This window comes from Corvus brachyrhynchos, unplaced genomic scaffold (assembly GCF_000691975.1).
Source record: "Corvus brachyrhynchos isolate BGI_N302 unplaced genomic scaffold, ASM69197v1 scaffold101, whole genome shotgun sequence".
Lineage (NCBI taxonomy): Eukaryota > Metazoa > Chordata > Aves > Passeriformes > Corvidae > Corvus > Corvus brachyrhynchos.
Window position 1 is genome coordinate 11,226,822 of NW_008237239.1, and position 9,520 is coordinate 11,236,341.

The window sequence follows — 9,520 nt, forward strand, 5'->3', positions numbered from 1 at the left end:
ATATCTAAAATATCAGGTTTAAAGGGAGAAGGTAAAAGCATTCATTCAGCACAAGTGCCTCAGTGTGTTTATTGAATGGAATCACACAGTCTGGAGGCCAGCACTGTGCTTCCTCACATGCCTACTATCCCACTAATTTTACTGGGATTAGAGGGGGTGTAAATGAGTGCAGAATTTAGCCATGGGATTCTAAATCCACTTTGGCTGAGAAACCACACGTGGGCATGTGTACACCTCCATGCACAGACACACACAGCCTGCCTTGCGCCGCTGCAGGTGGAGATTGCTGTGGTATGCTTGTGGGGTGGGGTCCCCATGGCAGGGATGCCAAAAATCTTTTTAATCTTATTCACCTCACAGAAGTTATAGCTGGCCTTGACAGTGGTATTTTTGTCTTCAAAATGTATTGCTATTTTAAAAACCAGTTAAACGCACTTAATTGAAGAAAGCTGTATTGCCTTAGTACTTTTCATTGCATTTGTGAGCTTCCACCTGTCAGCCAGCTTGACTGTGTTCAAATGAGATATCCACACACCAGCTTCTTTGAGCAGCAGCAAATGACCGTGGGGAACTGAACAGGAAGAACTTGTAAACTCTTTGCACTGCTGAAAGATATCCACGAGTCTTTCATTCAGGAAGAAACACTCAGAGAGACTGCTGTTGATGAGATGTTCTTCTTTCCAGCTACAGAGACAGATGCAGAGCTGAACTCTGGCCATTTGTGTGTGGGAAACCAAAGTGAAAGTCCAGTTGCTTTGAAGCTCTGTGAAGGCTGAAGGTAGAAGGTCAGTGAGACTTCCTATCTTAAGAATTGCCATAGTGTCTTATCTCCTAGTGATAATACTTGATCTTGCAAAGTAGTGGCTATCTCTTGAAAATTATTTCCATTGCTCTTTGCCATCATTATTAGAGAGTTTGTATTCTCCTGGTTTAGGAGGATTGACAAGCATAGGGTCCGGACATCTGTGTGATGTTAGGGACTTGTCAAAACTAGAGTCAGGGCCTGAGTTCAAATTTCAGCTATATCCATGTAACTGGAATTCAGATGCCATGTTTTACTCTGCTCCCATCTCTGATTTTACTCAGATATAGCAGGAGCAGAACAAAACAAGCCAGGTCTGTCCAAGAAAGGAGATTTAAAAGTAAAGATGTGAGATCTACAGGAAGGATTGCTGCTATCTCTGGGCCATATTGTGTCATTGATTTTTAGGCTGATCTCTTAACTGATTCCTATTGGGACTTAGACTTAAAAATTGATGATACAGTATGGCCCTACGTGATGAAGAGTAAGGGCTCAGGTTTACTCGCAGCTGCAGTGATGTAAATCCTGAGTCACTGCACTCAGCTGGAGTTAGGTCACTTGTGCTGGAAGAGCTTGGAGCCCATTCTTGTGGGGTCAGGGAGAGGACCCACAGCACATCAACTGCTTCAGAGGATCGGCCCATCTGCACCCTCTCTCCCCTCAGCTAATCAGATAATTCAAGGCAGTTTACCTCTCTATGAAGAAAGGATAAACAAGTATTGAAGTAACCACAGGATAAAAGCATGCACACAGGCAATTACGAGAGAGCAGCCGATGCACTGTAAGTTCCCACCCTGTGTTACCTTGTGGTAACTTGTTTGTAAGCTGGTTCTCTCTGAACACAGTACCAGAAAGTAGGCTGTAGCCCTTTACATCACCCTAATGACTGCTTCTCAGAAAATATTTGCAGCCTGTTAAGCTCTTACAAGAAAAGAAGAAAAGGGATGGGCTAAAAAAAGTCTTCCTTCTGGGGATATTTTCCCTAGGTTTTGAAGTAAGAGCAGCCTAACAGTTCTTACTAGTTAGTATCTAATAGTACTTAAACGTAGTCTTAAGAATTGCTATTAAGATTCCAGTTTCTGTCTGCTAGAATTTATTATAGCTGTCAATAAGCAAATCACAGTAATAATTACAGTGAGGCCTGCTGATACCTCTGTGGTTAACATTTTTCATTAGTTTTATTATAATTCTGTGTTTATTAGGAGTTGTAACTTGGACAGACAACCTGCTCTTTAAGATTAATTTACCCATATAATTATAAACTATTTCTTTTTTTTTAAATCCGGGTATTTTTACATTTACAAAATGCCAAAAATGCATGCTTAAGAATGGTTTACAATGTAAGAAAGCTTTTTATTATTTTTATTTGATCATTTAAAAATCCCATTGTTTGCCAGAATTCCACTCAGATCAACAATGAAACAAGTTAACACCTCAGATGCTGGGATATAATAAACTACAAAATGGCCCCAAGCATACATTTCTTTCCAGAAATCCTCAAATCTTGACAAATGCATGGAAATATTACTTGGGAACATATTGTGCTATTGGAGGTACTGAAACCCACAAAACAGAGAACGAACTTCAGCCTTCAAATATATCCATACAATTCAATGAACTACATTCTGATTAATGTTACAATTTGGCCCAGAAAATTTAGGGCAAAGGCTGAACCTTTTGGTTAACACATAACTGCACTGAGCCATTGCATGAATCTCAACCCTCTTTTTTGTCTTACAAGTCATTGGCCCTGAAATACCTATTAAAGGCATAAATGGGTAATTTATAGATGAAGGGCCAAATTCACCAGTGCTAGGTCTGGAAGATATAAATAACACTTTCTTGTTTCAGCATGGCTCGTTGCGCTCTGCCTTCCTTTGGTATTTTCTGATGATGGAAGGAGATTAATTTAATTTGTGGTTGGGATTTCATATGAGCCTTGCTGTTAGCGGCTGCTGAATCAGTGCATTCCTCTGTTACTCCGGCCATTTGCTTCTTGGCTGTCTAGCACACATTTTGGGCAGCTGTGGTACTTTCACTCCTCTGCTGCCACCACTGAACAGGGCACTGGGCTTTGGCATAGATTGGTAGAAGCTGACATAATTTTGGTCTGAATTTGTTCCGGAATTTTAGCTTAAATTTGTTACCTCTGATCAGAACTATTAAATGACTTGACTGTCAGCCTCCTAATCAAAACACTGATTGAACACATATATTTGTTTAGATTAATAATATAATCAACCAATTGTAGATCAGGAAAAAATTCTGCTTTAGAAATCAAAACTGTGTTTTGATTGGGTTATGTTGGAATATTTATGGAAAAATTCCTTTGACCAGAAAAACTATAATAAACTACGTGCTACATTAAACCTTAAAAAAATTTACCTGCTTTATGTTGCTTCCAAAGGGCAGATCATAATCCAACAGTATCTGGTCAATGCTGATGGATAAATGGGCACTGTACTTAAAACACTGGGGAGCCTTGAGGCAGGAAATGATATTCATTTAGAGGTACTGGTGCTTCGTTAGGAAACCATAGCTGTGAACCAGGATTTTACTAGTTCTTGTAATGTAAAAATCTGATTACTTTGATTCTGTTCATTGGCGACTTTTCAACTAGAGGCTCTAGCAATAAATTTGGACAAAACAGAGACTGTTCAATTTCAAAGCTACTCCAGTAAAAAAATGCACCTCTGCTGGTGTTTTATATTAAAATTTATGCCATCTCTCATTCTAATAGATTTTCTCTGTGATTTGTCCATGATATCATGAGTTCAAAATGCTATCTGTTCTCCTTGATACTGCACTTTTTAGAAAAGCAATCCCTTTTCTAGTTCTCTCCTTTGAAGTTGCTCATAGCATGAGAGGTCCAGCATCAAGAGTACTTAGACTAAACCATGCAGAAACCCCAGTGGAAGTCGGCAGGTAAGCACAGCATCAGCTCTTAAAAACTAAAAAACAATCCAAAATGATTTAGAGGACTGAATGATTTAGGGTGACTGAATCTTCTTTATGTATACAAAAGCAAATAGGATCAAGTTTTACGTATCATGTACTCTGATATTCTTAATTAGAAAAAAATTAGCATATTGGGATTAATTTTATGGAATCCAGGAAATCCTATCCTTGGAGTAAATGTAATAAGGTTACTGGAATAATTGCCATGCTGCTGGGACGTTACAGAGCAGCAAGTTACATGCAGTTTCAGTATTTGCACATGCATGTATTTATGTGGACTTCTCCAAATTAGGAAGAGACTTTATACCAGGACATAGTCCCTACCTTTCTGCAAGGAATTACCTTTTGGTATTACTTGTAAACTTTTAATTGACTTCAGAAATCAAATTTATAGTGTATTTTGTTGAGGTATGTTGTACATAGCACTTCTCAACCAGTGGTCTTTCAAAGAACCAGCAGATGACAAAGGGATGGTCCCTACTGCTGGTCTGTAAAGAGAGATGCTATATTCCCCTCAGCTATGAGGAGATGCATGTGCTGTTTCCAGTTACTTAACTGCATTATAAAAAATAAGCTGTATAGACATCTCCACAGATTAGTTCTGTACTTTAAGCAGTGCTCTCTTTTGACATGGATGAAAACGAAGATGCCCATGAAAGTATGTTCTGCAGTGTAAACTTAGGTATAGCACAGAAGACCCTTGAACTAACCTGTGAATGTATCCATCATTTTGAGTTATTACAGGGGCACAGCTTAACTCACTGAAATTAGTTACTCTCACTCCATATTAGTAAGATGCCTGAAAATACTGCAGTGTATGTGAATAGCTTAGCTCAGGGCAACACATGTAAAGAGACTCTGTCCACACTGTGAACTTGGAACATTTTCTTTTATATGACAGGATGCAGAACTGTACATATTTTAGTCTCCATTTTAGATGGATACCTATGCTAGCAGTATTGTAAGTACCATCTACGGTCTGTCTCCATCACATTCTTCTTAGCCCCAGTATGTTGGTATTCATTATGCTACATGAGGACAATAATTATGTTTTAATAAAATTTGCAAAATAATGTGCCCATCAGACTAGGATTATTTACATAGACCACATAGTTATAGTTTGGAGTTTTTGTGTATGCAGATAAATCAGAACAATGTCTTTCCTATATTTCCATCTGTGTATTTTATTTTTTTAAATACAAGAAATAGAAAACAAAGAAAGTGAGAGCTACAAGAGTGATTAGATGTCTTGTAAAAGGTTTCTTAGTGCTGCTGCTGACCTTCTCAGTCTGTTCTGCTTTGCTTTGGTATGTTTAACTGCCCCAGGAGGTCATTATCAGACAGTGGTGACTGTTTTGTCAGGTCTTATTGTTTAATTAGATCACAGTTTATGTCAAAATTCTAAAATTCTTTTGGCACATGCCAAAATTTTCACAGTTTTTAGTTTTTAAGTTGAAATATTTCTCAAACAATAAGCAGCAGCTACAAGGGAGTAGACAAATTTATTTAGTATTTACAGTGTGCACTTAAAAAATTGTGCCTTGGGTTAAATTCATTGAAATGTGACATCTTATTTTCAAGAGTATCCTATGGGTAGTCCCTTGAAACTTCTATTGACATTAATATAAGCCTTAAGAAATAGGCCTGGCGAGGCTCGCATTATCTATAGTAAAGCTATTTTTTTCTACTGATCTTGCCTCCAATCATCTGAAATGGTATAAGATTGTGTAAACAAACCCTCATCTACAGAATTAGAAAATGATGGTTTTGATATGTCTTTTCTGCCCTTGAAATTATATGCCTGAAGTATGCAATCTGTGATGTACCATGTTCCAGTAATGGTAAGATAATTGGTACAAATTTCTAGGCTAGAGGTAAATGCCAAACAGCCATACCACAAATTTGTGCTTGGATGATCTACTTGTTCCTGAATAAGACAACCTCTACCTATCTTTTTCTTTGCCATATTTAATTAGAACCTATTGTAGAAATTAGTGGAAAAGAGGTATATTACTCATTCCTCAGCATTCTAGTCAAGTATAAATTTTCAGTTGCGATATTCTTATTCATCTTGTACAGAGCCAAATCAATTAGTGCCTTTGGAAAGATGCAGTGCTCAAACTGAGCCAAGAGTGATGATGTTCAAAGGATCAAAACATTAAATGACATCATACAGGTCCTGTGTTCTGGAAAATGTATCTCCTTTTTCCAGTTCTCTTGTAAGGCCTGATAAAGTGTGTTATCTCTCTCAAGACACTTGGTGTCTCTGAGCAAAATAAACCCAAAAGCCCCAAATCTCCCTCACCATTAGTAAGGCTATTCTGTGCCTTGATGCTTCGGTGTATGAGGCAGGAAATCATACAGGCAATTTGGGGGGTAATTTGTTTCTCTAGAACTATCACCCTTCAATATCTCAGTATCATTATTCTCCAAGCATTTCTCTGTTGAATATTTATAGTGAATGACCCCACTGCCAGGGATTGCCGTGAGCTCTGTAGTATATCAGTGCTTAGGCATTTGATAGAGCAGGGTCTGTGCTACACCTTCAGAACAAGCACTATCATTGTCCCTTCCTGTGTAACACAGGAACTGAATCACTCACAGAGACAGATAAATGACAAATGTAGAACCCAGACAAGAGCAAAAGGTGATGTAAGGTAGGGACTAATTACTGCTGCTGTTGGGAGTAAATAGCCCATAAGTAGAGCAAATATAAAATGAGGCTGCCCCAAACAGTCTGGACCTGTTTTGGAGTGACTCTGGGGAGGGAGAATTGGCTTGAGAACCCTAGTATCTCCTACCTTGTCTTCCTTGAAAGCAAAATGGCAAAAAATAGTGACTGAAGCACTAAGGAGAGGTCCAAAAGTGACCATATGCTAGCCTGTGGTTTGGGTTTGATGTTTCCAGCGCTCATGAAAGCTGTGAGCCCTCATGATGAAGGCAGCAAAGTGAGCAGGGTTTCTGCCAAGAGCAGTCGTGAGGGGTCACTGTACAAAACAGGGAACCAGGAATGTGTTGTAGTCAATCAGGCATATTCTCGACTGTAAACAGGATCTAAACCTAACTGAGGCCTGAGGGCATAATCAGCCCAGGTGTGAAGTTGGCTCCATGTCAGCAATTGAATGATGGACTCAGACTGGCAGGGAATCTGAATCATTTATTCAAAGGCGTGAGGTGGTTTTATACATTTTTCTAAGGCACAGCATTTCCTTATATGGCATGACCTATCCCATGTTGCCACATCAGCAACACACTTTCTCAGTGTCCTTTTATGGGGTGATCACTCGCTGTTCACTGGTCTGTCAGCTCCCGGCAGGCTCCTCTCCATAGGGGTCGGCCACATGACACCTCCTCCCCCCAGGGTCCGGTGGAGACAAGCCTCTGTGTGCTGCCGTGTGCTCCTCTGTGCTGCCATGTGCTCCTGCAGGCAGGTTTTACAGCTCACAACCCAATTCTCCCTTATAATTCCCCACAATTCCCCTTTTTGTGTTTTATACAAATAAGAATTATGGCAGTGATTGAACAGATAGAACTTTGAGAAACAACATAAAGTTGTCTAAAACTTTTACCATCACTCACAGTCTGCAACTGCTGGAAGGTCTAGTTTCACAGTGAAGACTTAGAAAGTGTTTCCTAGGCAAGACTTTCAAGTTTACTTTGAAAGAGGATCCAGCTTTTATGAGATCAAATTAGCAAGTCAAAATGACTTGGTTACACTTTTAGGGCAGAAACACCTGGGTTTGATGGTATAAATTCCTAGTCAGCCATGGCTAGGGCTTGGTCAGAGCCTTAAGCTTTGACTGAGAGGGTTTCTCTAAAATACTTATAAAATTGCTTTAAAACTTTATTAATATCATTCTGAATACGATTGAAAAATTAAGAACATATAGACTTCTTTACAGTCCTTTCGTGGGGGGCACACCCCATCCCTGCACTTCCCATCCCTGCACTTCCCCCTTTTCTGTTCTAACAATATGTAACACGAACATCTTCCAACTTACTAAATTCAGGAAAATGTGTGACTTAACATGCTACTTACTTGCAATTTTCTTACTATGAACAGTGAAATAATACATCTAATACAACAAGTAAAAATAAGCAAGGTAATATCATTAAATGCTTAACTACTTCACTGTTTCACAGAATATATATAAATCTAGGTCTTAGAAAATGACAATTATAATAACATTAACTCTCTAAGAGGTTTTAAAAGGCAACAAAAGCCTCGAGTTAGAAGTTCTGTAGGATGAGAGGGTTACAGTCTTTCATTCTAGTGGTAACTTTTTCTAAATCAGGGAAGCAGCAACGCGGAAGCTGTTCAGAACAAGGCAGGTTGTCACAAGGTGGTGTGGTAAAAAAAAGCAGTCTGAGATTTTATGGACTATGCAGGAACAACATACTTAGCTTGCAGCCATTCTCGCACAAGCTGGTGCAAATGCTGTATGCTGCAGCCTCCCCACTCCTGGGGAAGGGGCTATTGGTCCACTTAGTCCTCTTTTCTTAGCACTGTATCAGCTCCCGAGGCTCTGCAGGGAACAGGAGCCCTGGCTGTAGCGGGCCCCACCAGCTGCGCCGGCCCCGCTGGCTGCGCAGGTCGGGCGGCCAGCAGAGGTCCGCTGGCCCATCTCCTCACCTCCCACATGCAGAGAGCCGCTCATGGACCCCGCCATGCGCTGAGCGGAGCCGCAGCCCCGCCAGCCTCCAGCACTGCCAATCTTGCCCATCCGCGGCGTGGGGGCGGCTGCCGGGGGCGGCCGGGGCGACGCCGTCGCCGTCGCACCATGCGCTTGCCAGCGTGTGCTCCCTGGTGTCGCGCGATCCCTGTCCCCCCTGCCGCATCTGCCGCTGCTGCTGCTGCTGCAGTTTCGCAGAGAGCAAACAGAGAGGGAACACGCTACCAGGATGGGACGCCCCAGCTCCAGCCACTCACTGTGACCCAGCTCCAGCTGATGCCGCATGGCAGAGGGCGGCGCAAGCTTTTCTATGGGACCATCCGGCTTCCCTCCAGGGTCAAACGGGTCAAGGGACGAGGGGCCATCTTCTGGTTCTCCTCCCACAGCCCTGAGAGACTTACGGTCACTCATTGGCAGTGCAGAAGGGCTCGGCATGGCTGCTGTGGTGGCACAAGCGGCTTTCTTTGTCCAGTCTCCAGGTGCCACATGTGCTGTGAGCGGCTTACACACTGTCTTCCACTGACACAAAAGCTCTGTCAGCTCTGCGTCGCCACGTGTAACTCGGTTCCACAATGCATCTGAAGTGTCCCATGTCCAAGGATTAAAAATATTGGTTCTCTCTAAAGTTGAATTACAGTCTTTTGCCCAGAACAAGACTCTGTTCAAATCTGTAGACTCAACTTTCCTGCCATGTTTCTTTAAAATCTGTTTTAACATCTCTGGGACATTCTGTTCCTGGGATACTCCATCCCCTATGTCCCTCATGGCTCACCTACAACTTGTAGGGATTATGCCATGTGCTCCTGCAGGCAGGTTTTACAGCTCACAACCCAATTCTCCCTTATAATTCCCCATCGGTCCATTTCCCCTGCCCTGTATTTGGTCAAAGCAAGGGGCACTGGGCAAGCCAAACCTGCCCTGCAAGCACCCAAGGTTCAGTCACTCACTTGGTGTGCTCAAGGCTTGTCCACATCACTTGTTTCCTGTGAAATGGCTCCTGCTTGACCAATGCTGCCCTGTTGTATCTGAAATGGGCTAAGCCGCGTCTCTCCCCAGGATCAGGCACAGGCTCAGTTGTGCCTTCTGT